At 33.4% G+C, this 25,211-nt stretch overlaps 1 long non-coding RNA gene across 1 annotated transcript; it reads left to right on the top strand.

Moving 5' to 3' along the window:
* Window positions 1–21,562: 21,562 nt before the first annotated feature.
* Window positions 21,563–24,938, top strand: LOC105510777. Its single transcript, XR_001001613.1, has 2 exons — window positions 21,563–21,627; window positions 24,463–24,938. It is a non-coding gene; the product is annotated as an uncharacterized LOC105510777 (long non-coding RNA).
* The last annotated feature ends 273 nt before the right edge of the window (window positions 24,939–25,211 follow it).

Here is a 25,211-nt window from a genome sequence, read left to right as displayed (position 1 = left end):
AGATACGCAAATAGTTACAACTGCCTACAGTATTCAACACAGTAACATGCTGTTCAGCTTTGTAGCTTAGGAGTAATAGGCTAAACCATACAGATACAGCCTAGGTGTGTAGTAGCCTATACTATCTAGGTCTGCATAATTACACTCTATGATGTTTGCACAATGACAAAATCATCTAATGACACACTTTTCAGAATGTATCTTTGTTGAGTGAATCATGAAGATAAACTGTTCCATACAAGGAGGAGACAAACAGTACACTCAAACATGGAAATTCTCAGGCTCATGAAAATTGGATTCTTAGAAGAGCATTAGATACATTTTTAAGAAATACCAAAACTGAGATTTTGATAACATTTTTCTTTTTGTTATCAGAAAAAAGTCAATCAATCTTTGAATTTTTTGCCTTACTGAATTAGAAAAGTGAGTATCCTCTGTGTTTGGTAATATCCTGTTAGTTCACAGACTTTGAAATGTGTTGAAATACACTCTATAATAGTGGAGAGAGAAACAATGAGACAGCTTTAGGAAAGTCATCCCACAGCTGCCTAAAGATATGGTCTATGCAGACAACATGTTCAGTTCCCTGGCTCACCATTTGTTTTTATCCTAATGTTTCATGTTCCAGTTGCCTCCTTGCACACTGTGGAAAATGTTGGGTGAAAGAAGTCATAATAAGGAAAGACATCAATACATAAACCACGTGTTTTTAAATTCATTTATATCTGCATTAACTTCTGATTGAAGAAAAATAATTTGTTGTTCAAAAAGACAGCTTGTAGATAATAGGTATCTATTTGATCACATAGCAATGATGTAGGAACTCAGTGTTCAGTTAATTAGATATTACTCAGGTAAGTAGAAGAGATTTAAAAAACTTAATAAAAAATTTATTTATACATACTAATAATTTTAAAGAGAAACTGCTGGATTTCAGGTCAAATGAGTTATGCATTTAGTGTACATGTATTTAAGATACGTACTAAGAGAAGACAACAACAAAAAAAGAATGGAAGAAACGAAGAAAGAAAGGTTGGAAGGAGAGAGAGGAAAGGATGAAAGAAGTGGTAATGTAACAGAGACAAGTATTTAAAACGATTCATGAATTATTTTATTCAATGAGCATATGCCATAGAATGAAAATGAGATGGGATATGTTACATATCTTTGCCTTCATTCAATTTTGTCTCCTGTGTGTCTCATAGTGTGACATTCTCACTTTCCCAAGTGTGAATCCAATATTTAAAGATATAGTGAAAATTATTTTGTTCATGCCCCCTAAATACAAGCTACTTTACAATGGACTCAGCCAAGAAGCTGTGATCTGTTCTGTCGCTGGCAGAAAAACCAGGTGTGACAGACTTGTTGGTAGATGTCCCTAAATGTACTTCATGGCTTATTTAAGAGAATGCCAGTGAGTAATGTTGATTATAAGATATTTCTGAGCCGGGCGCGGCTCACACCTGTAATCCCAGCACTTCCTAAGGCAGCCTGACTTCTGTCCAAGCAGGAGTTCTGCACAGGTTTCTGAGTTAGTGCTCCTATTTCATTTTTGCTAACACTGACACAGGTATAGCATGTTTAAAGGCAATATATGCCTGTGCCTACTCCCCTACTTGAAGCTCTTGATTTACTTCACATTGTTGTTATGGTGATGTTTGAACTATTTATTATGACTTACAGATTATTACTGATGTCCTTGAAGCATGATAAATGCCATGTGCATGTTTTTTTAAATAAAATAAATAAAGGTAGTCCTGTCTCTGGACTCTGACCCTCAAATTTAGTCTATTTTATACCTACACTTATTTTTTTTTTCTAAGATGAAATACACTGATTCCACTAGCCTGGTCTGTCATGTCTGTAGTATATTTTTCTGCTCTCTTTCAACAAATCTAAGCTTATTTCTTACGTTTTCTATTATTCACACATCAGCTATTGCTAAATATTTTTAAAGCAGTCTACTTTTTTACATCTCCATGAAAATAACACTTAATATTTCCCTAAACTATAGCTCTCGATTATATTCTCTCCTACATAGTTAGAATTGCAATTAGTAAACAAGTAGAATTCTACATATGCCTCTATTTGAATATACTTTTATTAGAATTCTACATATGCCTCTATTTGAATACATTTTTATTAGAATTCTACATATGCGTCTGTTTGAATGTCCTTTTATTAGAATTCTACATATGATTGGCTCTTCTTGGTGTTTTTCAAAATTCAGTTTAGAAGAATGGAATTCATTGCCTTCCAGATTCTCTCCAGATTCATTTGCTCCTTTTTTTCCCGTAATTATTTGCTTATGGTTCCACAAGTATGTACTCTAGAGAAATGGTCGTGTATGTGCTAAAGGAGACATGCACAGGGATCACATAGATACATACGTTACAACATGAAGAAGTTGTTGACATATTTACTTTAAAATAAAAACTAATTTTAGAATAATAGAGAGCATTAAAGACATTTAGATAAAATACACAAAGAGACAGATACGTCTTATAGCTACTTACCTCCTTTCTATATGCCTTAGTAAGGTTTTGAATACAATAAGAAATGCAGGGGATTTAAATCTAGGCAAAATGAAGCCATGGCCCAAGATTCTTCTTTAAAATGTGGCTTCTATCTGGATAGATGGGACACCACACATTTGACAAAAGATTATTTATATGAGTGGTAGTAGGACAGAAAGAATGTCACATATTTTTGAGGTGTGCATTTGACGAAGCATACAGTCTATTGAAAATTCATAAAACCTACCTTATGGTGATTTCTTTCAAACACTTGATGCTTATGGCATTAAAATATAGTTGTTAAAAGTGCGTGGATGACACTTTTAATGTTCATGAGGGTTGTTGATTTCTAAAATTAAATAGTTATAATAAATATGTGGGCTTGCACGAGTTAGCAGGTTTGATTGCATTACCATGATTAAATGGTTTCTTCAGGGAAATATTGTTGAATATTTTTGTTCATGTTAATTTGTAGACCTGTAACTTGGAGACACCTTAAAGTATATATTAGAAAACTCTGGCCATATTGTAAAAATTAAAGTAGCATACAAATGTCAAATGTTGTAATTTTTAATATTAATAAGAGATGTTGAAAATAAAGATAAGGGCATATTGTGTTCGTATTCTAGGAAAATGTGAATAAAAATCAGAGACATTGTATCTTTTTCTAAAAGCATTGATGGGAAAGTCTTGAAATGAGAGGTATAGTTTAAGAAATTAAGGGCATTATCAGCTCATTTCTATAGTTATGTTAATTCAAAGTTCATGGTAGAGCACTAGAGCTTATAAATACACAATGCAACTGGATGCATTGAGAATATTTCTACATGAGTTATGCAAAGCAATTTAAAGCAGGTTACCTACCTCAAGCCTGCTGGTCAAGGTTGTTAGAAAAATGGCTTGGGAAGTTTTAAATGTAGAAATAATGAGTTACCCAAAATCCCAAGGATGAAACAGTAAATAGTGGTACAGTGTGCTGTTAATTTTTTCCCCATCAGTTCTTCTATTTAACTCTCTAATAATAAAGCTAGCAATAATTAATTACATTTATTTTATCTAGTTATGAATGTGGGCAGAATGCAATGAAAGTTCAAATATAGCAGAAAAGTAAGGGAGGGGGATATTACATTTTTTTCCTAATTTGAATTACTCTTTCAGGAAATGACTTTCCTAAAATTTTATTGATTTTAAGAGCTAATTAATGTCACAGATTTATTTGCTAACATAGTTATCTGGTACATAGCCCAATATTGGTAAACACTGGGCTAAATTACTGTAATATTATTGAATCTTAACTAATTTTAACGATTATCAATTAAAATTGAAATTAAATTTGATCACCATATTCTGTCCACATGAACAAAGGGAGGGAGTAAAAGAGGAAAAGAAGGAAGGGAGACAGGAAGAAAAAGAAGAAAGGAGAAATACACAGTTATGATGAAATACATAAAAACATAAAAATACTAGCAGATAAACTAGCTCAAATAAAAACTATCAAGCTGTTTAAATATCACATAAATTCAACTAACTTAGTCAATTAAGTAATTGAAATAATTACTGATTTGGAATAGTACCTGTATTAGCCCGTTTTCATGCTGCTGATAAAGACATACTCGAGACTGTGTAATTTATAAAGAAAAAGAGGTTTAATGGACTTGCAGTTCCAGGTTCTGGGGAGGCCTCACAATCATGGTGGAAGATGAAAGGCATGTCTTACATGGCAGCCGGCAAAGAGAGAATGAGAGAGCAGTGAAAGTGGAAACCCCTTATAAAACCATCAGTTCCCATGATACTTATTCACTACCATGAGAACAGTATGGGTGAAACCACCCCCATGATTCAAGTTTCTCCCACCAGGTCCCTCTCACAACACATGGGAATTCTGAGAACTACAATTCAAGATGAGATTTGGGTGGAGACACAGCCAAATCATAACAGTACCTTTGAAACAGTATTTTATTTTGGTAAAATAAGACATAAGTCCTTTTACATATAATTCTACACAGATGATCCCTATCAATATTAGACATTCTATAAATATATTAATGAAAGGAATATGCTTTTTGTTGAAATCTTGACTAAGCTACTGGTTATCATATGCTTTTCTGAAGAGATTGTCAACTATAAAACTATTACGTGATATTAGTTTAATAAATAGGTTTAGTGACACATCATTTAAGTTAAAATGTTTTCATTTCTTTTGGTTCTTAAATATATTCACATATTGAACAATTATTAACTTTTAAAATAGTTCAAGTATTTGATTTAACAAATAATTTAGAATGTTTTTCACACTAAAAATCACATTTATAGGCACATATACAATGTATATAATTATCTTAATCAAAAACTAAACTGTAAAATGTTTTTCCTATTTTATTATATAGGTTTGTGTATTCACATGTATAGGTAGCTAGATACATAGATGAATAAATATAGATAACAGCTATAGAGGTATACAGCTAATGATTCAGGAGAACTGATAAAAGTGAGGAATCTAGATGGAGCGGATTTGGATTTCATTCTTGATTTTAAGTCAATAAGGATAAATCATAAACTGTATATACAGTACTTAGCATGCTTGACAATAAGCAATCCATAAATGATAGTTATCACCATAATCATTATTATGTTTAATAATTATGTTGTCCCATGACTAGAATTTCTGTTTAAGAGAAAAATAACAGTCACAGTTTTGACAGTCACTTAATTTATGAGGTAGTTTGATGTCTATCATTTAATTTTATATTTATTTCTATATAAAAAAATTAAGTGATTTACCCAGCACACAAAGCAAAGATGATAGCTGACCTTGGAAGAGAACCAAGAATGCCTTTGTATTCTTAATGCAGTTTCTTTTTACAACATTAAGTGTCTTTCTATTTTGTCAGGAAAAAAAAGAAAGGAGTGAAAGAGGCATGAAGACTGGGTGTCAGAACTGGTTCTAAAATTTACAACTCTGTAAATTATGATATTTTATGGAGAACAATTTCAATTTCATCATGGTTCAATTGGGATAAATAATACTTTTCCCTATAATTTGCTTAGCTTATAAAAAGATGTGATAGTAGTAATTTAGTTTATAATAGCTTGCTAGAGTTTACTTTGCAATTCATATTTATATATATTATTTGAAAGCACATTTCTACAGGTGTTAATTGTGCTTAAAAGTGAGCTACAAAGGAAAAATATATCCATTATAGTGACTAGCTTAAGAGAGGAGGGACGAGTTATAACTGACAGGACAGGTGAAGGCAAGCTCTGGACATAAATAGTATTTACTCGGATGTTTGCTTCATAATTATTGGCTAAATTGTATGGTTTGATTCCATGTAGTTTTCCACATTCTTATTTCACAATAGAACATTTAAAAGAGTCAAGTAAAAACATATGTAATATAATATTTACTTCTGAGTAATAATCATGTAGCATAATATGCAGTAATCTGCCCTTATCCATGAGTGATGTGCTCCAAGACCCCCAAGGATTGTCTGAAACTGTGGATAGTGCCAAACCCTATAGATGCCATTATTCCCCTACACATGCATACCTATAATAAAGTTTAATACACCAGGCATAATAAGAGATTAACAACAATAACTGACAATAAAATATAACAATTGCAATAATATGTTGTAGAAAATTATGTAAATGTGGTCTCTCTCTCAAAATATCTTGTTGTACTCTACTCACCCTTCTTGTGTTGACCTCAGATGATAAAATGCCTCTGACAGGAGCATGGGATGAGGATGACTAAAGGGAGGGACAGCATGAGATTTTATCATGCTATACAGAGTGACATGAAATTTAAAATTTACGAATTAGTTTATTAAACGAGATGAAGGCATGAGAGCATGTAACGAATGCTTAAGCAAATGGAAGTCACAAAGTTGCTAACTCCAAAGAAAAGTTCAAAATTTCCTGTTTCTAATGTGCTAAATTTAGTAATAAATAAAATTACTAGACACAAGTGAGGTCACTATTGTGGCAATCTTGGGAGACACAGATAAAATGTAAATTCTCATTCCTGTAGAATAGAAATTTGGATAAGCACTTTAAGAGCGCTAACCCACAGTTATAGAAAGCTGCCTTTAACCTATAGCATTGATTTATAAATATAAAGATTTCTTTGGATACAAAAACTGATAAGCCCTGGTCTCAGCACAGTCAAAATTTGTCTTAAAAAAAGAGATGTCTGAGCTGTAAGAGCATTCATTCTAGGAGCTAAGAGGGAGAGAAAAGGAAAACCAAACAATCCGATTTTTATATCACCTACTTCTTGGTCTTTCCCATTTCCCAATAAGACAATGCTTTAACTGCTGATTATTGTGTCTACTTAAGTAAACTGTTAACAAAAGTTTCCACAAGACTGTGATAAACTCTTATCCCAAGATGAAAAGTGATATTGAAAGTGCCCATTTATTTCCATCCAATTTGGGGATTTCAGGCACATTAACACACATGAAGGGGGCAAACATGTTTTCAGCATAAGGAAGGTGAGTATAAGACTGCAAATTGTTACCGTGGGTGGCTGTAAAATCACAAAAGATCAGCCTAGAAATGAGGCGAGCAGAAATATCCTTTCCATTCCTTGTGATTTATCGGGAGTCTTCTTTAAGGATATCTCTTAAACATCTGTATGAGGTCAAATCTAGTATCTTCCAATGTGATAATTTTTGTTGGTACACTGGTACCTTGGGGCCATCTAAAATGCTTAGTTTAAATTTTGGCATAATATTACTTTAACCTATAGATTCAAACATTACAAAAGATGCTGTTTTGAGGGTATTATTTTAATTTCTCATTTATATATTATTAAGGCAATGTAATTTAAGAACTACATTGTTAGTGAAATATGTGTACAGACCAAATTTATCTAACAAGGTTTTTAAAAAATACCTCCCTTCAGTCTGTCTATTCAAAGATTGGTAATAATTTATCTAATGCGTGTGGAAATGCATCAACTTGTCCTTTCGCACACCAATCAGAACATACATTCATATTTGTTTTAAATTTCCTGTGTTATATGTGAATATAACATATTTAAATAATTTTATTTGTATCATAAGTATTCAGTTCTTGTTATGTGCAATCTACCTTCCTTTAGTAAAATTAATTACCTAAAATTCCAATCATAGGGTAGTTGGCCAGTTTCATTTTTAAGTGAAAATAAATTAAAAATTCACAGAAAAATTAGAAGAATTAATTTCTTAATTTACTTTTCTACACAAAACTATACATATTCTCCAGTATTATTTTCAGAATTCATGTAATAGTAGTTTATTAGTTTAATTGTAGACCAAGTCTAGGCTGATCAAATGAATGAGAAAATGCATCAACGCGCTCTTTTGTACACCAAGCAGAACACAGACTTGTATTTTTTTATTATTCAAAAATGGGGCCAATCTTGTCTTAGGACATTGATCAGCACTTAGACCCTTTTCTGCACACAGGGAGTCCCATGAATTACTTTGAGCCCCTTTATCTTCCTACCACAACCAGGGGTCCTGCCTATTCCCAAGGAGCCCTTATTTGTTTAATGTATGTTAACAATCTGGTATTTGCATTGTACTGGAAAGATTTATATAGCCAAGGAGGTGCCTAAGTTTAATAAACATATAAATTCCACTGTGAAATTGAGGTAAAATCGGCCGGGCGCGGTGACTCACGCCTGTAATCCCTGCACTTGGGGAGGCCGAGGTGGGTGGATCACGAGGTCAGGAAATCAAGACCATCCTGGCTAACACGTTGAAACTCCGTCTCTACTAGAAATACAAAAAATGGGCCGGGCGTGGTGACAGGCACCTGTAGTCCCAGCTACTCGGGAGGCTGAGGCAGGAGAATGGCAGAAACCTGGGGGGCGGAGCTTGCAGTGAGCCGAGATGGCGCCACTGCACTCTGGTCTGGGCGACCTAGTAAGACTCCCTCTCAAAAAAAAAAAAGAAAAGAAAAGAAATTGAGGTACAATTGGCTGAAGGTGGAATTTTTTGGAGGAGGTAAATCATTTGAATTTTCTTTTTTGAAAAAAATTCACATTTTATTTTAGATACAGGGCATACATGTGCAGATTGTTTACATGGGGATACTGCATGATGCTAAGGTTTGGAGTACAGATCTGGTCACCCTGGTAGTGAGCTTAGTACCTGCTAGGTAGTTCATAAACCCAACTCCCCTCATTCCATCCTCTAGTAATTCACAGTGTCTATTGTTTCTATAGTTATGCCCATATGTTCTGAATGCTTAGCTCTCAGTTATAAATGAGAACATATGGTATTTAGTTGGGTAGGCCTGTATTAATTTGCTTAGGATTACGGCTCTATCCATGTTGCTGCAAAGGACATAATTTTATTCTTTTTTATGGCTGTGTAGTATTCCATGGTTTATATGTACCACATTTTCTTTATCCGACCTACCATTGATGGACACTTGGGTTAATTCCATGTCTTTGCTATTGTTAATAGCACAGTGATGAACATACAAATGCATATGTTTTTTAGGTAACATGATTTATTTTTTGGGGGGATGTATATATCTAGTAATGTCATTGCTGGGTTAAACGTTAGCCCTGTTTGAAGTTCTTTGAGAAATCTCCAGACTGCAACTTCTGAAACTGAATGACTAATAAAGAACTTGTCAAGCAAAAGAGTTCTGGAGGATGGATTCACTGCTGAATTCTATCAGACACACAAAGAAGAACTGGTACCAATCCTACTAAAACTAATCTAAAAAATTGAGCAGAATGAGCTCTTCCCTAACCCATTCTGTATAGCCAGCATCAGCCTGTTACCAAAATCTGGCAGAGACTCAACAGTAAAAGAAAACTTCAGACCAATATTTCAAATGAACATAGATGCAAAAATCCTCAACAAAACACCAGTAAATCAAATCCAGCAGCATATCAAGAAGTTCATACACCATGATCAAGTAGGTTTTGTCCCTCAGATGCAAGGCTGGTTCAACATCCAGGAATCAACAAATGTGATTCACCACATAAACAGAATCAAAAATAGAAACCATAAGATCATCTCAATAGATGCAGAGAAAGCTTTCGATAAGATGCATGATAAAAATTCTCAAAAGACCGGGCATTGAAAATATGCCTCAAGATAATAAGAGCCATTTGTGACAAACCTACAGCCAACATCATACTGACTAAGCGAAAGCTCGAATTATCCCCTTTGAGAACTGGAACAAGACAAGGATGCCCATGCTCACAACTCCTATTTAACGTAGTTCTAGAAGTCCTAGTCACAGCAATCAGGCAAGAGAAATAAATAAAAGGCACGAAAATAGGGAAAAAAAAGAAGTAAAACTATCTTTCCTCATTGATGATATAATTCTAAACCTAGGAAATCCTAAAGACTGCCAAAAGACTCCCAGAATTGATAAACAACTTTAATAAAGTTTTAGGATATAAAATGAATGTATAAAATCAGTAGCATTTCTATGCACCAACAATGTCCATACTGAGTGAAACCAAGAACACAATCCCACTTACAATAACCACAAAAAAGAGAAATACCTAGAAATATATCTAACAAAAGAGGTGAAAGATCTCTACAAGGAGAACTGCAACACACTGCTGAAAGAAATCAGAAATTATACAAATAAATGGAAAAACATTCCACTATTGATTGGAAGAATCAATATTTTTTAAATGTCCATAATGCACAAAGTAATTTATCAATTCAGTGCTATTCCAGTCGAACTACCAACATCTTCATAGAATTAGAAAAAATAAATTCTAAAATTTGTATAGAAACAAAATAGAGCCCAAACAAAGTAATCCTAAGCGAAAGAGCAAAGCTGAAGGCATCAGACAATCTGTCTTCAAATTATACTATAAGGCTAAATTAACCAAATTATCACAGTACTGGTACAAAAACAGACCCATAGACGAATGGAACAAAATAGAAAACTCTGAAAGAAAGCCATACACTTACAATCATCTGATCTTCAACAAGGTCAACAAAGACAAGCAATGGAGAAAGGACACCTCATTAAAAAAATGGTACTGGGATAGATGGCTAGCCATATGCAGAAGATTGAAGTCAGACCCCTACATTTCACCATATATAAAAATTAACTCAAAATGTATTAAAGATTTAAATGTAAGACTTCAAACTATAAAAATCCTGGAAGACAAAAATAGGAAATACTCTTCTCGACATCAAGCTTGGCAAAAGTTTTTTTTTTGCTAAGTCCCCAAAAGCAATTGCAGTGAAAACAAAACTAGACTAGTGGGACCTAATTAAATTAAGAGCTCCTTCCCAGGAAAATAAACGATTAATAGAGCAAACAGATAACCTACAGAATGAGAGAAGATATTTGCAAACTATGCCTCTGACAATGGCCTAATATCTAGACTCTCTAGGGAACTTAAATCAGCAAGCAAAAAACAAATAACTCCATTAAAAATGGGCAAAAATTATGAACAGATAATTCTCAAAAGAAGACATACAAATGGCCAACAAACATACAAAAAATGCTCAGCATTACTAATCATCAGAGAAATACAAATCAAAACCACAATGAGATGCCATCTCACACCTGTCAGAATGGTTATTACTACAAAGTCGAACAACAACAAATGCTGGTGAGGCTGCAGAAGAAAGAAAATGTTATACACTGTTGGTGGGAAGGAATTTTCTGAAGTCACTTGAGCTACCTATGTTATTTCATGTGTAGGTTCACTGAATTGGGCTGATAACCCCAACTGCATAATTACTTTCTGTACCCAATATTCATTCACAAAATTTTTTCTTTCATCTTAGAATTGACACATGGGCTAGATATTCTGAAAGGTTTGAGGACCATGGTACAAACATGTGGACAAAAGACACATAAATTTTTATTATAACTACAGTATATTTTCACTTTTAAGAGAAATGTTTTATGTGCCCTTTAAGAAAGCATAATGGGTTGGTTGTTTATTTATTTATTTTGAGACAGGGTCTCATTCTGTCGCCCAGGCTGGAGTGCATTGGCGCAATCTCGGCTTATGGCAACCTCCGTGTCCTGGGTTCAAGTGATTCTTATGCCTCAGCCTCCCAAGCAGCTTACAGGTACCCACAATGACACCTGGCTTATTTTTGTATTTTTGGTAGAGATGGGTTTCACCACGTTGGTTAGGTTGGTCTCGAACTCCTGACCTCAAGTGATTCTCCTATCTTGGCATCCCAAAGTGCTGGGATAACAGGCATGACCCACCGTGCCCAGACACATAATGGTTTATTTTATATTATTTACTACTTTCATATTTTGCATATAATGGTGATGACTGTAGAGCTCATCAGAAAGAAAACCCTATTTAAAATTACTACGTGGTGTTTTATTGACAAAGCACAGTTGACTTCTACACACATATGCCCACATCACATAGAAACATATATTTTACCTTCCAATTTACAATAAAAGAGTAATGAAATATAAATTATAGAATATCTTTAAAACAAAGAATTAGCTAAGATATTTTTCTGTCTTAGCTGTTGCCATTTAATGACTTTTGATGTAATCTATGATTAATGTAGAATTGAACATCTTGTTCTCTTTAAAACTTCTTTTTACCAAACCGAATTTCTTGATTCCATTCTATATTTAAAGCGCAGCTATGTATATTGATCAAACTGACCTCACCCAAATAAAACGGAAATATACGTAATCTGGACATATGATTTTGCTCTTACATTCCACATTAGGTATGTCATTTGTATTTGAAGCACAATATTGACCTCAAATTATGAGTCACTCATTCACAAAATAATACAAAGATATGGCATTCCCCTGTCTCTGGCGCAGCTTTAGAGTTGCCAACCAGCCATATAAGTTAACACAATGAAACAGCATAAATGATATCGTCAACTTTTTATTTGTAATTACTTAATTCACATTTTCCAAGGATATAGGTAACAGAAACTTGTAGGCCTTCTGTGATGGATGACTCTCAGTGTAATATTTGATTACTTCAGAGGACATCTCATTATAAGTTGGCTTCATTTCAGAACTTTTTTTAGAATGAGAGGAACGAAAGCATAAAATGCAGTCAACAGGAAGATAAAATTGATTTTCAAGAAAAGATAACACTGTAAGTCATTCACCTTACAGAATCATGACAAGGTTTTAAATACACATCAATCCCTAAAATATTTTAGAGAAAAAAGTGAAATTAGCACTAAATAGAACAATAGTAATTTTTTGAAGAACAAAAATGCAACAGATAAATGAAATATGATGTTCAAATATAGAATAAACTAAGGTTATTGGTTTAGAGGCAGGGTTGAAAACCATGGCACATAATATGTACAGGGGACTATTTTCACCAGCTTATCCTAAAGTAATTGAAAACTGAATTTATTTTTAAGTAACTATCTAAATAAGAATATATATATTAATATAATATGTAATATTTACATAATAAAGGCTAGAAAAACTATTAAAATGTAATCACTGCTCTAAGGGGCAGTTCAACTCTGGAATAGAAGCAAAATATCTTTGAAATCAGTTCCCTACCAATAATCTTATTTGTTGTAACAAATTTTTATTTGATTTAAATATTTCAGTTATTGTTTTATGGCAATTCACACATTAGTTTGCAGCATCACTTGCTACCTTTCATATGAGCTGATGACATAGGAATGTGAGAAATTCTTCTCAAGGGCATATATTTTTCATAAAAGTAGGTAAACAAAACTGATTTTCTTAGCGTTAAGCAATATCCCATCAAACATTAAAAATTACATGATTTTATTATCCATTACATTTATGTCAACACTGGATGGATTTATTTATTTATTTTTGACATAATTATAGATTCCCCTTCAGTTGGAAAAACTAATACCGACAGAAAATCTATATACCTTTCACCCAGTTTCCTACAGTGGTAACCTCTTGCATTGCGGCAGTATATCAAAACCAGAAAATTGACATCGACCTGATCCATCCATTTTATTCAGATTTCACCAGATGTACATGCATTCTTGCATGTGTGTGCATGGATAAGTGTGTATGTGACCTTAGTTCTATGCAATTTTGTCCCATCTGCAGATTTGTTTTACTACCCCCTCACAGTCAATATACAGGACAGCTGCATCATAAGGATCTCCTTTTGTAATCTTAGCCACTTCTAACCTCTGCTTCCTAATCCCTGGCAATAACTAACATGCTCTGAATCTCTGTATTTTTATTATTCCATGAATGTAATATAGATGCAATTGTACAGTATGCAACCTTTCGAGATTAGCATTTTCACTCAGAATAATTATTTTAGCATTATCTACATTGCTATCTCATTTTTACTGCTTTTTATCACTGAGTATTACTTTATAGTATAGATATACCACAGTTTGTTCAACTATTCTTGTATTGAAGGATATTGGAATTATTTCCAGTTTTTGGCTATTATGAACAAAGGTGCTTATCATATTTACTTTCAAGCTTTATTAATGTAAGTGTTCATTTTTCTGAATTAAATGCCCCAGAGTACAATTCCCGGAATATATTATAAACAAATGTTTAGTTATGTAAGAAATTGCCACAACCTTTTCCAGGTGACTGGTCTGTTTTACATTCTGGCTAGCAATGTCAGCGTGGTCGAACTAGTTACTTCATATGCTCATGAACATTTGATGTTAATCCTATTTGATTTTCCTCATTCTAAGTGTGTAGTAATATATCACTATTGCTTTAATTTGCCTTTCCCTAATGGTTAATGATGTTGCACATCTTTTTTATATGCTTATTATCAACTGTATGTACTATTTGGAAAATGTCTCTTCATCTATTGACCATTTTCTAATTGGACGATTTGGTTTTATACTGTTGAGTTTTGAGTGTGTTATATATTTTAGATGAAATACGTTTGTTGGATATATGGATTGAAAATATTTTCTTTCAGTCTATAGTAGATTTTCTTTCTCTTCACATGAGTTTTCGCAGAAAAAAAACAATTTTTCATTTTGTGGATGTCCAGTTTATCAATTTTTATTTTATGGATTGTGTTTTTAGTGTTAAGACCAAGAACTCTTCACCTAGCCCTATGTCTCAGCCATAGATGTTTTCTTTACTATTTTATTTTTTCTAAGAAGTTTTAGAGATTTGTGTTTTAAATTAGGCTCATGATCCTAGTTTTAGTTGATTTTTTATAAAATATGTGAGTTTTAGGTAAAGGTTCTTTTGGAAAATATTTTGTACTTATGGATATCCAATTACTCCATTACTATGTACTGAAAAGTTTCTCCTTCTTCCATTGGATCATTTTTACACTATTGTCAAAAATCTGTTGGTCTAATTTTTTGAAACTCTTTCTGGATTCTCTGTTCTCACGATTCTTGCTTCTCTTTCATGGATCTGAGCCTTCTACTTCATGAATACCACTTTCTTTTACAAATTGTACTTTCACAGTAAGGCTTAACATCTGACAGAGCAATTCATACCACTTCTTTTTCAAGATAATTTTAGCTATCCTCTGTTCTGTGCTGTTTCATGTAAATTTTAGAATGAGCTTCTCTGTGCTTTATAAAGCATCACTGATATTTTGATGGACAGATATAGGCATCTATAAATTATTTTGGTTTTCCTACCCATTTATACCCTATATTTATCTATTTAGGGCTGCTTTGGTTTATTTCATCATGATTTTATAATTTAACTTTTAGCCTATAAATACTATATATATTTGGTTAAGTATAGAGCTAACTACTTTCTGTGAAACACTAGTAAATAATGTTGCACTTTTAATTTCAATTTTCACTTGTTTGTTGTAAGCATATAGAAATAAAATTAATTTATATTCATATATCAATTTATGTAGCAACTGTATTTTTTAATCAATTGTATATTTTTTATACAATTGCTCTTATATCCTATGACTTAACTCATGTATTCATTCTAGGAGATTGTGTGTGTGCATGTGTGTGTGTGTGTGTGTGTGTGTGTGTGCGCGCGCGTGCATGTGTCACCCTTGGGATTTTCTACATAGACAATCATGTCATCTGAAAAAAAAGTTTTATTTCTTTCAATCTGTATACATTTTTTTTCCTCTTTTTTTCCCTTCTTACAGTGGAATGATCTTCCAGTATTATGTTGAAGAAATGTTGCAAAAGCAAACGCCCTTGCCTTGTTCCCAGTCTTAGAAAAACACCATTTGACCTTCACTATTAAGTATAATGTTAGCTGTGGGTGTTCTGTAGATGCACTACATCAAGTCAAAGAGGTTTCCCTCTATTTCTAATTAAACAAAAATCATTCTGAATGGATGTGGAAATTTGTACTGTGTAAAATGGTAATATTACTCTGATTTTTTTCTTCAGCCAATTTTATGAAGATTTCATCAGTTTTCAAATGTTAAAAAAGTCTTGCATGATTTGAATAAAGTTCGTTTGGTCATGGGGTATACTGCTTTTCACACATTTCTGGATAAGATTTGCTAATATTTTGTTGATGGTTTTATCATCTATGTTTACAGATGACATTGTTCTCCAGTTATTTTTTTCTTTTTAAAAATATCATCTTTGTTTAGGTTTGGTATCAGAGTCACAGCAACTTTACAAAATAGTAGGGAAGTGTTCCCTTACAATAGACTATAAAAAAAGGAGCATAGTACATTATTCTTTATTTGTTTGATAGAATTCAGCAGTGAAATAATCTTACTCTGGCAATTTTTAAAACAGATTTCACTTATAAATTTAACAGCTTCAATAGTTACAGAACTGTTTACATTGTTCATTACATCTTGGCTAAGTTTTGGTAGATTTTAGTTTTCAAGAAATTGATCCATTCTTCTGAGTTGTTGAAATTATGCATGTAAAGTTACTCCTCATATTCACTTATTATCCTTTTATTAAATGCAGTGTCTACAGTGATATCTCTATTTCATACTTGACATGTTAAATTATGTCTTCTCTTTTTATTGCTGTTCCTGCTGAAGTTTTATAAATTTTATTTTATGTCAGAGAAGCAGTGTTTTTGTTCCTCTGCTGGTTTTTTTTTTTTTCAGTTTCACTGATTTCTGATCAAACATCATTATTTTCCTTTTTTCAGTTTATTTTGCTCTTTTCTTTCTAGTTTCTTGAGGATGAAACTTAGATGATTGATTACAGAGTTTTTGTGGTTTAAAATGTAAACATTTAATGATAAACATTTTCCTCTCAGCACTGTTTTAACTGCATCCCAGTTATTTTGATTTGCTGTATTATTATTTTCATTCAGTCCTATGTATATTATTAAATTTCCTTGGAGACTACCTCTTTGATCCATACATTATTTAGAAATGTATTATTGAATTTCTAATATTTTAGAAAATTTCCAAGGATTTCTGTGTTTTTGAAATCTAGTTTGATTCCATTGTGGTTAGAAAAAAATGCTATAAATTTTTAACTTCTTTAAATTTAGTTATAGTTTTATGGAATATAATATTTTCTATCTTTGATGAATGTTTTATGAGCACTAAAAACTTGTTGGCTAACATGTTCTACATAGAGCAATTAGATCCTGTTATTTCATTATGTTGATCATTTATTTCTTGCAGTAGAGTAGAGGCAGAAGTTCAGCTCTCTGCTGATTTCATTGTCACCACAGGAGGCTGATGAAACTAAAGTGTCATCTAGACCTATCTTCCATTTTCTTATTCTACTTTTTTTGTTGCTGGGTAGGGGTAGAGGATCAGCTCCCTCTGGGTAGGGGTAGAGGATTGCAATCAGTTGACTATAGGGTTGAAAACAAGTGGCGTTCTAACTGACCCTCAGTCCTATAGCCTTGAGTCTTGAGTTCAGTCTTGATGATGCCAACTGGATGTGTTTCAGCTCACTGTTAGTGCCTGCCAACAATATGCAAGGGTACAGCGAAGTGGAGTGGTAATTAACCCTTGCTTGCAATGCTTTATTAGGTCTCATTGTTATAAAGTGGGGCTGGAGGTAAAACCACCTTCGCAAAAATTATCTCAGTGAGAGAAATCTAATCTAACTGACTCCATCTTGCTTTTAACCTCACAAGCTAAATGCCTTTGTTAATTTTAAAACAAAGATGATAGTCGTTTTCCAAAACCAACTACCTTCTTGCTCAGGGACCAAAACCATCTTTGTAAGACTAATGAAAGTTCACAAGAATAGGATTATGGGAGGGCCCTGAATTCTGCTAAAATGTAGGCATAGTAAAATGGTAACTGGTCATTGTCCTCTATCTTGCCTTTCTGTAATCACTTACTGCTTGAGAATCACATAGATGGAGGTCACAGAATTTGTAACTTCCCCAGTTGCTCCTATAGAAAATGACACTGTTGTCAGAACTTAAATATTGGTATTTGAGGTATTTTTCAGATTTTTGCATTCTGGAAACCAACTGACTCTTTCTAGATCCATGATTCATACCAGGAAACTAGCTCAACCTCTCTTGGAACCCCCTCTTAGAAACTCTCAGCACATGAAGACCATTTGGACATTCCTATGATTTCATCTCCAACCAATAAGCAGCACCCATGTCTTCATTTCCTGCCCACCAAATAATTATTTAAAGTCCTAGCCTCTGAACTTTCCAGGAGAAAGATTTGAGATAAATATCCCATTAATCTGCTTGGCTGGCCTTGTGCTAATTAAACCTGCTTTGGTGCAATACCTGCTGTTCCCAGTGCATTGGATTTTCTGGGCAGCATGCAAGGTTAACTTGGCCTGTTACAGACGTTCATCACATCACTAACTGTATTCCAGTGACACTACCCTGGCATTAAGTTGGAGCACCATTTTCTTCCTCAAGAAGATCAGCCCCCATTCAGTTTGCTAGCACCACACAGTAGGAGAAGCCATCCTGTCTCCTTCTGCCAAGCAACTGGGTGAGGTTGAATATCTACTTTATTTTTGGCACGAAAACCATGAATAGGGTATGATTGTTATGTTGGTGCTTGGCTACAGTTGGATCAGTGTTGCCAAAAAAGGCCTGTGGTGATGCCACCATTTTCCCACATCTTGGCTAAAAAGCAGTGCATAGTATAGAAATATGGAGCTTTTTTGTCATACTTTTTTTGGAGCTTTTTTGTTTGTTTGTTTGTTTGTTTTATGCCTATTGGTTCTAGGACAGAGACCTTTATGATGCTCTGTGTAGGAAAAATGGAAGAGAAAGAGAAAACCTAGGGAATACAACACTGTGTCATTCCTCAAGCTCCTATGTCCTTATGAGGTTTACCTACCTCTTTGAAACTTTCAGTTTTCTTGACTATATTATTACACTATGTGCTGGGTCTTCTACTTGTAAGAGAAACCACCTAGGGGAAATGGAGCTAATCTATCTTGGCTAGAAGCAGATGTGTATGGATTGAATTATAATGATTAATTATACTGAATGAAATATTGAAACTAAATGCAAATGACAAAATATTTATTTTGAATAAGGGGCTTTGTTTAATTTTTTTTAAAAGGCTGCAATGTTCCACACATTTTGAAAAAAAAATCTTTCAAAATTCTAAGCTTGTAGTTTTGACATCTTTTCTAGTTTTGCTAAAATAGAAATATTACATGTGGGACTTTGAGAATAATAATTATGCCATTTTCTTCATTAATATTCTTGACATCCACTCATGCTGAGTTTAATGATTATTTTCTGAATTTTAATATCACCTATGTGAACTAATAAGGCATCTACTTAGAGTTTTTGTGTTGACTTAAAGATTTAGGTATTTTATGGTTTATGTATATTAATACTAGATGAATATGCAGTGGGATTTACTTAAATGTTTCAAAGCTTTTCAAACATTGTAATAATGATTAATAACAAGTTTATATTCTGCTCATATTAGCTTTTCCTATATTCCTTAGGGACTTTAGAAAATATAATTTTAAAGGTAACTGAATTTTATTTCAACTTACATATATACAGTTTTACATGCAAATTCAACCAGTGTTTTCATTTGTAATCTAGAATGTGTTGCTTTATTTCTGAGCAGGGCATTCCTAAAATTTCTGTGTTTTAAAAACTTATCCAGTATCAGTAAATGAAAACAAGATGTCATCGTTCCATGTAACTCTACTATATATTTATTTATCTTTATGATACAATCAGATTATTTTTTAAATTAAAAAAACAAAAGATGTAAAGATTATAGGTGTCAAAAGTAGTTACTGGCCTTTCCTTTAATATAATATAATATAATGCAGAACTGGAGATGAAATATTAATCCATTTATGCCAATTATCTGCATAAAAACAGTTATCTCAAACTCAGGGTCAATTGACAATATTTAAGAATTATTGAAAGAAGCTTTTAAACTGAGATATTTAGAATAATTAAAGTCGATTTCAATCTTCTATGGGGCTTACATGATCCCACTAAATTGAGCTCTTTTAACATCAAGCAATTTAAAGGAAAACAAAAGAGGGAAAATAAAAAGAGATGAGAAACCTTAAATATTTGATGTAGGGAAGAAAGAAAAAAAGTAACTATTGTTAATTCACTTTATTCAACAATAACTGGGCTCAGGGTAAAATGTTTTCTGATCTGGGACGTCTTCTTATCAAAGACTTTAGCTTGCAATGGATGTGGTAGGGGTGATTCTTCTTGGATGATATCTGAATTTCTTCAGAATTCCTATTTTCAGTGGCTTATGAACATGGAGAAGAATTTGTGTAGCGTATCATAAGATAACTCAACAAAATATCTGTGTTTATGTGTGTGTTTCTGTTTAAGGGGGCAGTAGTTCAATACTACTTTAAAAATAATACTCCCTGGCCGGGTGCGGTGGCTCAGCCTGTAATCCCAGCACTTTGGGAGGCCGAAACGAGGGGATCACGAGGTCAGGATATCAAGACTATCCTGGCTAACATGGTGAGACCCTGTCTCTACTAAAAATACAAAAAATAAGCCGGGCGTGGTGACGGGCGCCTGTTGTCCCAGCTACTCGGGAGGTTGAGGCAGGAGAATGGCGTGACCCCGGGAGGCGGAGCTTGCAGTGAGCGGAGATTGCGCCACTACACTCCTGCCTGGGCGACAGAGCGAGACTCCGTCTCAAAAAAAAAAAAAAAAAACCTCCCTAAATTTTCCCCAGGAAAGTAGGACCTAAATTCCATAGAACTCTCTCCCCAGTGATGTTGACATTTGCAGTAAGAACTTTCTTGTCCTGCTATTCTTCACATAGAATCCTAGTTGTCATCATTATAGGAACATCTGCCTTATCGTATTTGGGGTCACAGGATTTTCTAATTCTAGGTATAGAATTATGAACAAATCTTATTTTTTGTATAAACCTTATATTTTCTTAAATTACCTGCATTTAACATTTGTAAAATATATTTTGGCTTTTTTTCCATTACAAAGATAAAATAGTCCTAAGTAGTATTTAGTTGGGAATTCCCATGTTTATGCTAAATTTGCTTACTTTTGTTATTTTCTCAAAATATTTTCTTGAAAAAATTATTAATAGATGTTTCTAAAGGTAATTTTAAAAATGAATTGACAATTAAATAACATAGTTAATTACATTTAGTTACCTATCATTTACGCAATGGAATCCTAATTCAGTGGTTATTTAACTTCTATTTCACATAAGACATATCTCTCAAATAAATTTTCAAATTATTTTCGACTTTTGTTAGACATAAAGTCTCACTATGTTTCATTGGTTGGAACTCCTGGATTCAAGCTATCCTCCCACCTCAGCCCCTTGATTAGCTGGGACTTCAGGCACATACCATTGTATCCAGCAAATTTTCAATTTATTAAAAGCTTAATTACATTTTGCGATCATCAAGATTAAACAAACATTTTAGATTATTGCATATAAGCATCTCTCTTTCTCGTTCTTCACATATACACACAATAAAAATGAACTACAGTTGTGGTTACTCACTCTATTTTAGATACTTATATCTTTCCCTTGTCAATAATTATATTTAATATATTTATATATGTTATTTGTTATAAAAAGTAAATATTAACTAATTTTAAAGAGTTTTAAAATACAGTATCTACTATAAATGAATTCTATATCACTCATAAGCTAACATTGTTGCTGGAATTAATTTTATTATTTACTCACATTTATAAAACTCAATAGCTTTTCCTTCTATTTCAGACAAATTATACCTATTTTTCTCAATAACACATGGCTACAATGAAAGACTTCCATTTATTGGTAAGTTTTATCCTTAACTGATGAATGTCCCATAATAATAGTAGACATGGTAAAGACAAAAGAAATTATTTATATAACTTTTTGTGGAAGCCCATGATTTAGAGACTAATACAGTGGAGCTTATTGTGCAACTTACTGTGAAATTTCATGATTTATTATGCAGTTCTTAGGAGCTTATTGAGTGTACTTATTGTCACACTTCATGATTTACTGAGTAATACAGAAGAGCTTATCACATAACTTGATAGTGAAATTCTGATTTACTGTGAAATAGTTGTTCCAATATGTTTCTACAATGGGAAAAGTTTATCTAATGTTTTCTAATTACAGACAAGCTTCATCAGACACTTCGTTTTCAAAGCAAGTAATATCTATAAGAAAGCTTTGAATGCATCTTTTGCAATAGGAAAATTTCTCCCTTCAAAATGATCATTTATCCTAATTTCTGAAGCATTTAAGTCTGGGAGTTGGCCCCAAGAAAATGAAAGGCCATTTCTACTTTACTTCATAATGTACCATGATGACACAGCAGTTGATGATAGTTATTTTTCAAGAGACTAAAGTTAAATTTTTCTAAAAATGATAAAGTCACTACACTTGAATGAATTAAACGTCTCGAATTATTTTTGTATTCTCTCTTTCACTTACCATTAAGCAAAGCCTTAATGGAGAAATTTTATAATTTGATAGCATGCAAAATTGTAAATTTATAAATTACCACTAAAACTGTAATGCTTTCATAATATGTTTATGCTAATTTTTGCTCAAATATATGAGGAAATTCTATAACATTCAGTGTTTTACTAATTTTTAAACTCTTTTTTGTTGTTCATTTTTATTTCTTAAACTTTATACAAGCTTAATAGTAGTTAAATATGTGTAATGCAAATAAGTAACTTAACTCTTGAGAGAATATATGACTTTGATGTTTAATTTCACTTATCTGAAAACTAAATTGTGCAAGCAAATGAGGATTATTTCATTTAATTTCATTTAATCTATGCATATACTTTGATATAGAGGATGTTAAATGTGGATTGTATGCAGTTACAAGAATCAATACTCTATATGCCCAAATATAGTATCACTCATATCCCCCAGGGAGCATGAAAAATACCCAGAATTGTTTTTAACCATTAGCATGTCTACAGTTTGAAAATATTGGATCTCTTGACATTAGGGAGAAAAGAGAAAGAGAGAGAGGGTGGGACACAAATCTTTGGGGAAATTTTATAGCTAGGAACAAAAGAAGGAAAAGTAGTAACTGAGCAAAATAGAAAAAGAATAGTTACAGAGCTAAACACAGAGGACATCTGAGGACACAGTGCATTTTTGGATACAGTGCATTTTTTCACCTTAAACTTAGTCAGTTTTGAACCCTCCGGTAAGGCTTATTATTTTCTTGGCAGCCAGTAGGCAATTTGATGCAAAGCTAAAAAGCTGTTATAAAATAGGGTTGATTGACATATAATGTGAAGGAAAAAATCATATTCAAAAAAATAGTTTTACTAAAATATAATGAAATACATTCCTTCAAAATGGAGTTGGTAAAGACAAAGTAATTTCATAAGATGTAGATCCTATTAGATAATAATAGTACAAAAACTACAGAAGTAGATTATGCATAAAAATAGTTAATCTATTAAGAGAGCAGAAATTTTCATTTACTTTTATGAAATTAAAGACAGGGCAACAGAATCTTAACTAGGAAAACTAAAGGGAACTATATTAAAAGAAGAAAACTACGATTCTTTGAAAGGCATTGTGTTGTAACAGGACAATCAAGAAATATGATGGCAGGAAGTGGAACCAAATACTGACTCCACAACATATCCTTCATCTCTTATGAATTGATGAATCCCTAATGAGAATATATTTGTGGATATAACTCAATCACACCATCTATTATATTTAGTAATCATTTCAGTAACAAATGCTTATCAAATTCACTTTGAATATATAGATGATTATTCTAAAACTTTACGTTTGTGTATGATGTACCAATGAACAGAAACTTCCACTTCAACACACACACACACACACACACACACTAGCACACTCTTTCTTTTCTTTTTCTTTTTGTTTTTGAGACGGCATCTTGCTCTGTCACCCAGGCTGGAGTGCAGTGGCACAATCTCGGCTCACTGCCAGCCTCTGCCTCCCGGGTTCCAGTGGTTCTCCTGCCTCAGCCTCCTGGATAGCTGGGATTACATATGCCCACCACCACACCCGGCTAATTTTTGTATTTGTAGTAGAGATGGGGTTTCGCCACATTAGCCAGACTGGTCTCGAACTCCTGACCTCAGGCAGTTCGCCTGCCTCAGCCTCCCAAAGTGCTGGGATTACAGGCGTGAGCCACCGCACCTGGCCCACACTTTCACGTAGACGTTTTCTTTCTTTTTCTTTTTCTGAGGTAGAGTCTAGCTCTGTGGCCCAGGCTGGAGTGCAATGGCACGATCTCGGCTCACTGCAACCTTTACCTCCCGGGTTCAAGTGATTTTCCTGTCTTAGCCTCCCGAGTAGCTGGGATTACAGGCGCCCGCCATCACACCCTGCTAATTTGTGTATTTTTAGTAGAAACGGGGTTTCACCATGTTGGCCAGGCTGGTCTCGAATGCCTGACCTCAGTTGATCCGCCGGCCTCGGCCTCCCAAATTGCTGGCATTACAGGAATGAGTCACCACGCCTGACCCACATAGCCATTTAAACAATTTATCAAAAAGCAACATTTAAAATTTGTACTTTGTTATTTGAAATTTACAACCTTAGTCAAGTAATAAAGCAGGGTTGAATGGACACTATTCACTCTGCTTCTTATCTCTACACTCCCTAAAGATCACTTTTTGGCCTTTGGCTGAGATCAAGAGCACTACCTGAAGATGAAAGATGACAGGAGCTGATTTGCAGAGTCTCTCCCTACACATTTTTGTTGTATTGAATTTGTTTCATTTTATTCTCTCATCTTTCATGGAATGTTACAATTACCTAAATTATAGACTAATACAGAAGTTTTTGAGCAAAAAAGTGTATGTGCTGTGAAGGTCCACATTTTAAACGATCCTAAAACGTAATTGTTTTAGAACAGGCACTTGTCCGGGTCCCACTGAATGACTCATTTTACGGCATCACATTCAATATGGATTCTATCAAAGGAAAACCAACTCATTCTCAAGATGAAATTCATCCTTTGCAAATTATGTACCAATGACATCACTCATTCAGTGTCAATTATGGAAAAATAGGTTTCAACATAGAGTGGCTTGTACTGTTTATTTAATAAAACTTTCAGAATGTGTTTCCTTTATAATTTCCAATTATTGTAAATGTTAAAGTAAGTCCTGCAATAGTCTTTATAACACAAGAAAAGGCTTCAAGGGAATCATATACTCAATAGTACTCGCGTGGGGTATGGAAAAAATAATGCCATTATTGCAATAGCAAACATCATCGACTATATAAATACCTTCTTGTCTTATTTGAAATATGCACAGGGCTTTATGTCATCATCCATTTTACAAGTGCATTATTGTCTCCCACAGCAGAGACCATGTAGGATGCTGAAATTTGAGAAGCTTTCTTATGCA

The sequence above is a fragment of the Colobus angolensis genome, unplaced genomic scaffold (genome assembly GCF_000951035.1).
Source record: "Colobus angolensis palliatus isolate OR3802 unplaced genomic scaffold, Cang.pa_1.0 Scaffold191, whole genome shotgun sequence".
NCBI classification, from domain to species: Eukaryota; Metazoa; Chordata; class Mammalia; order Primates; family Cercopithecidae; genus Colobus; species Colobus angolensis.
The sequence above is the reverse complement of the archived record's forward strand: the minus strand, read 5'-3'. Positions and strand labels throughout refer to the sequence as shown.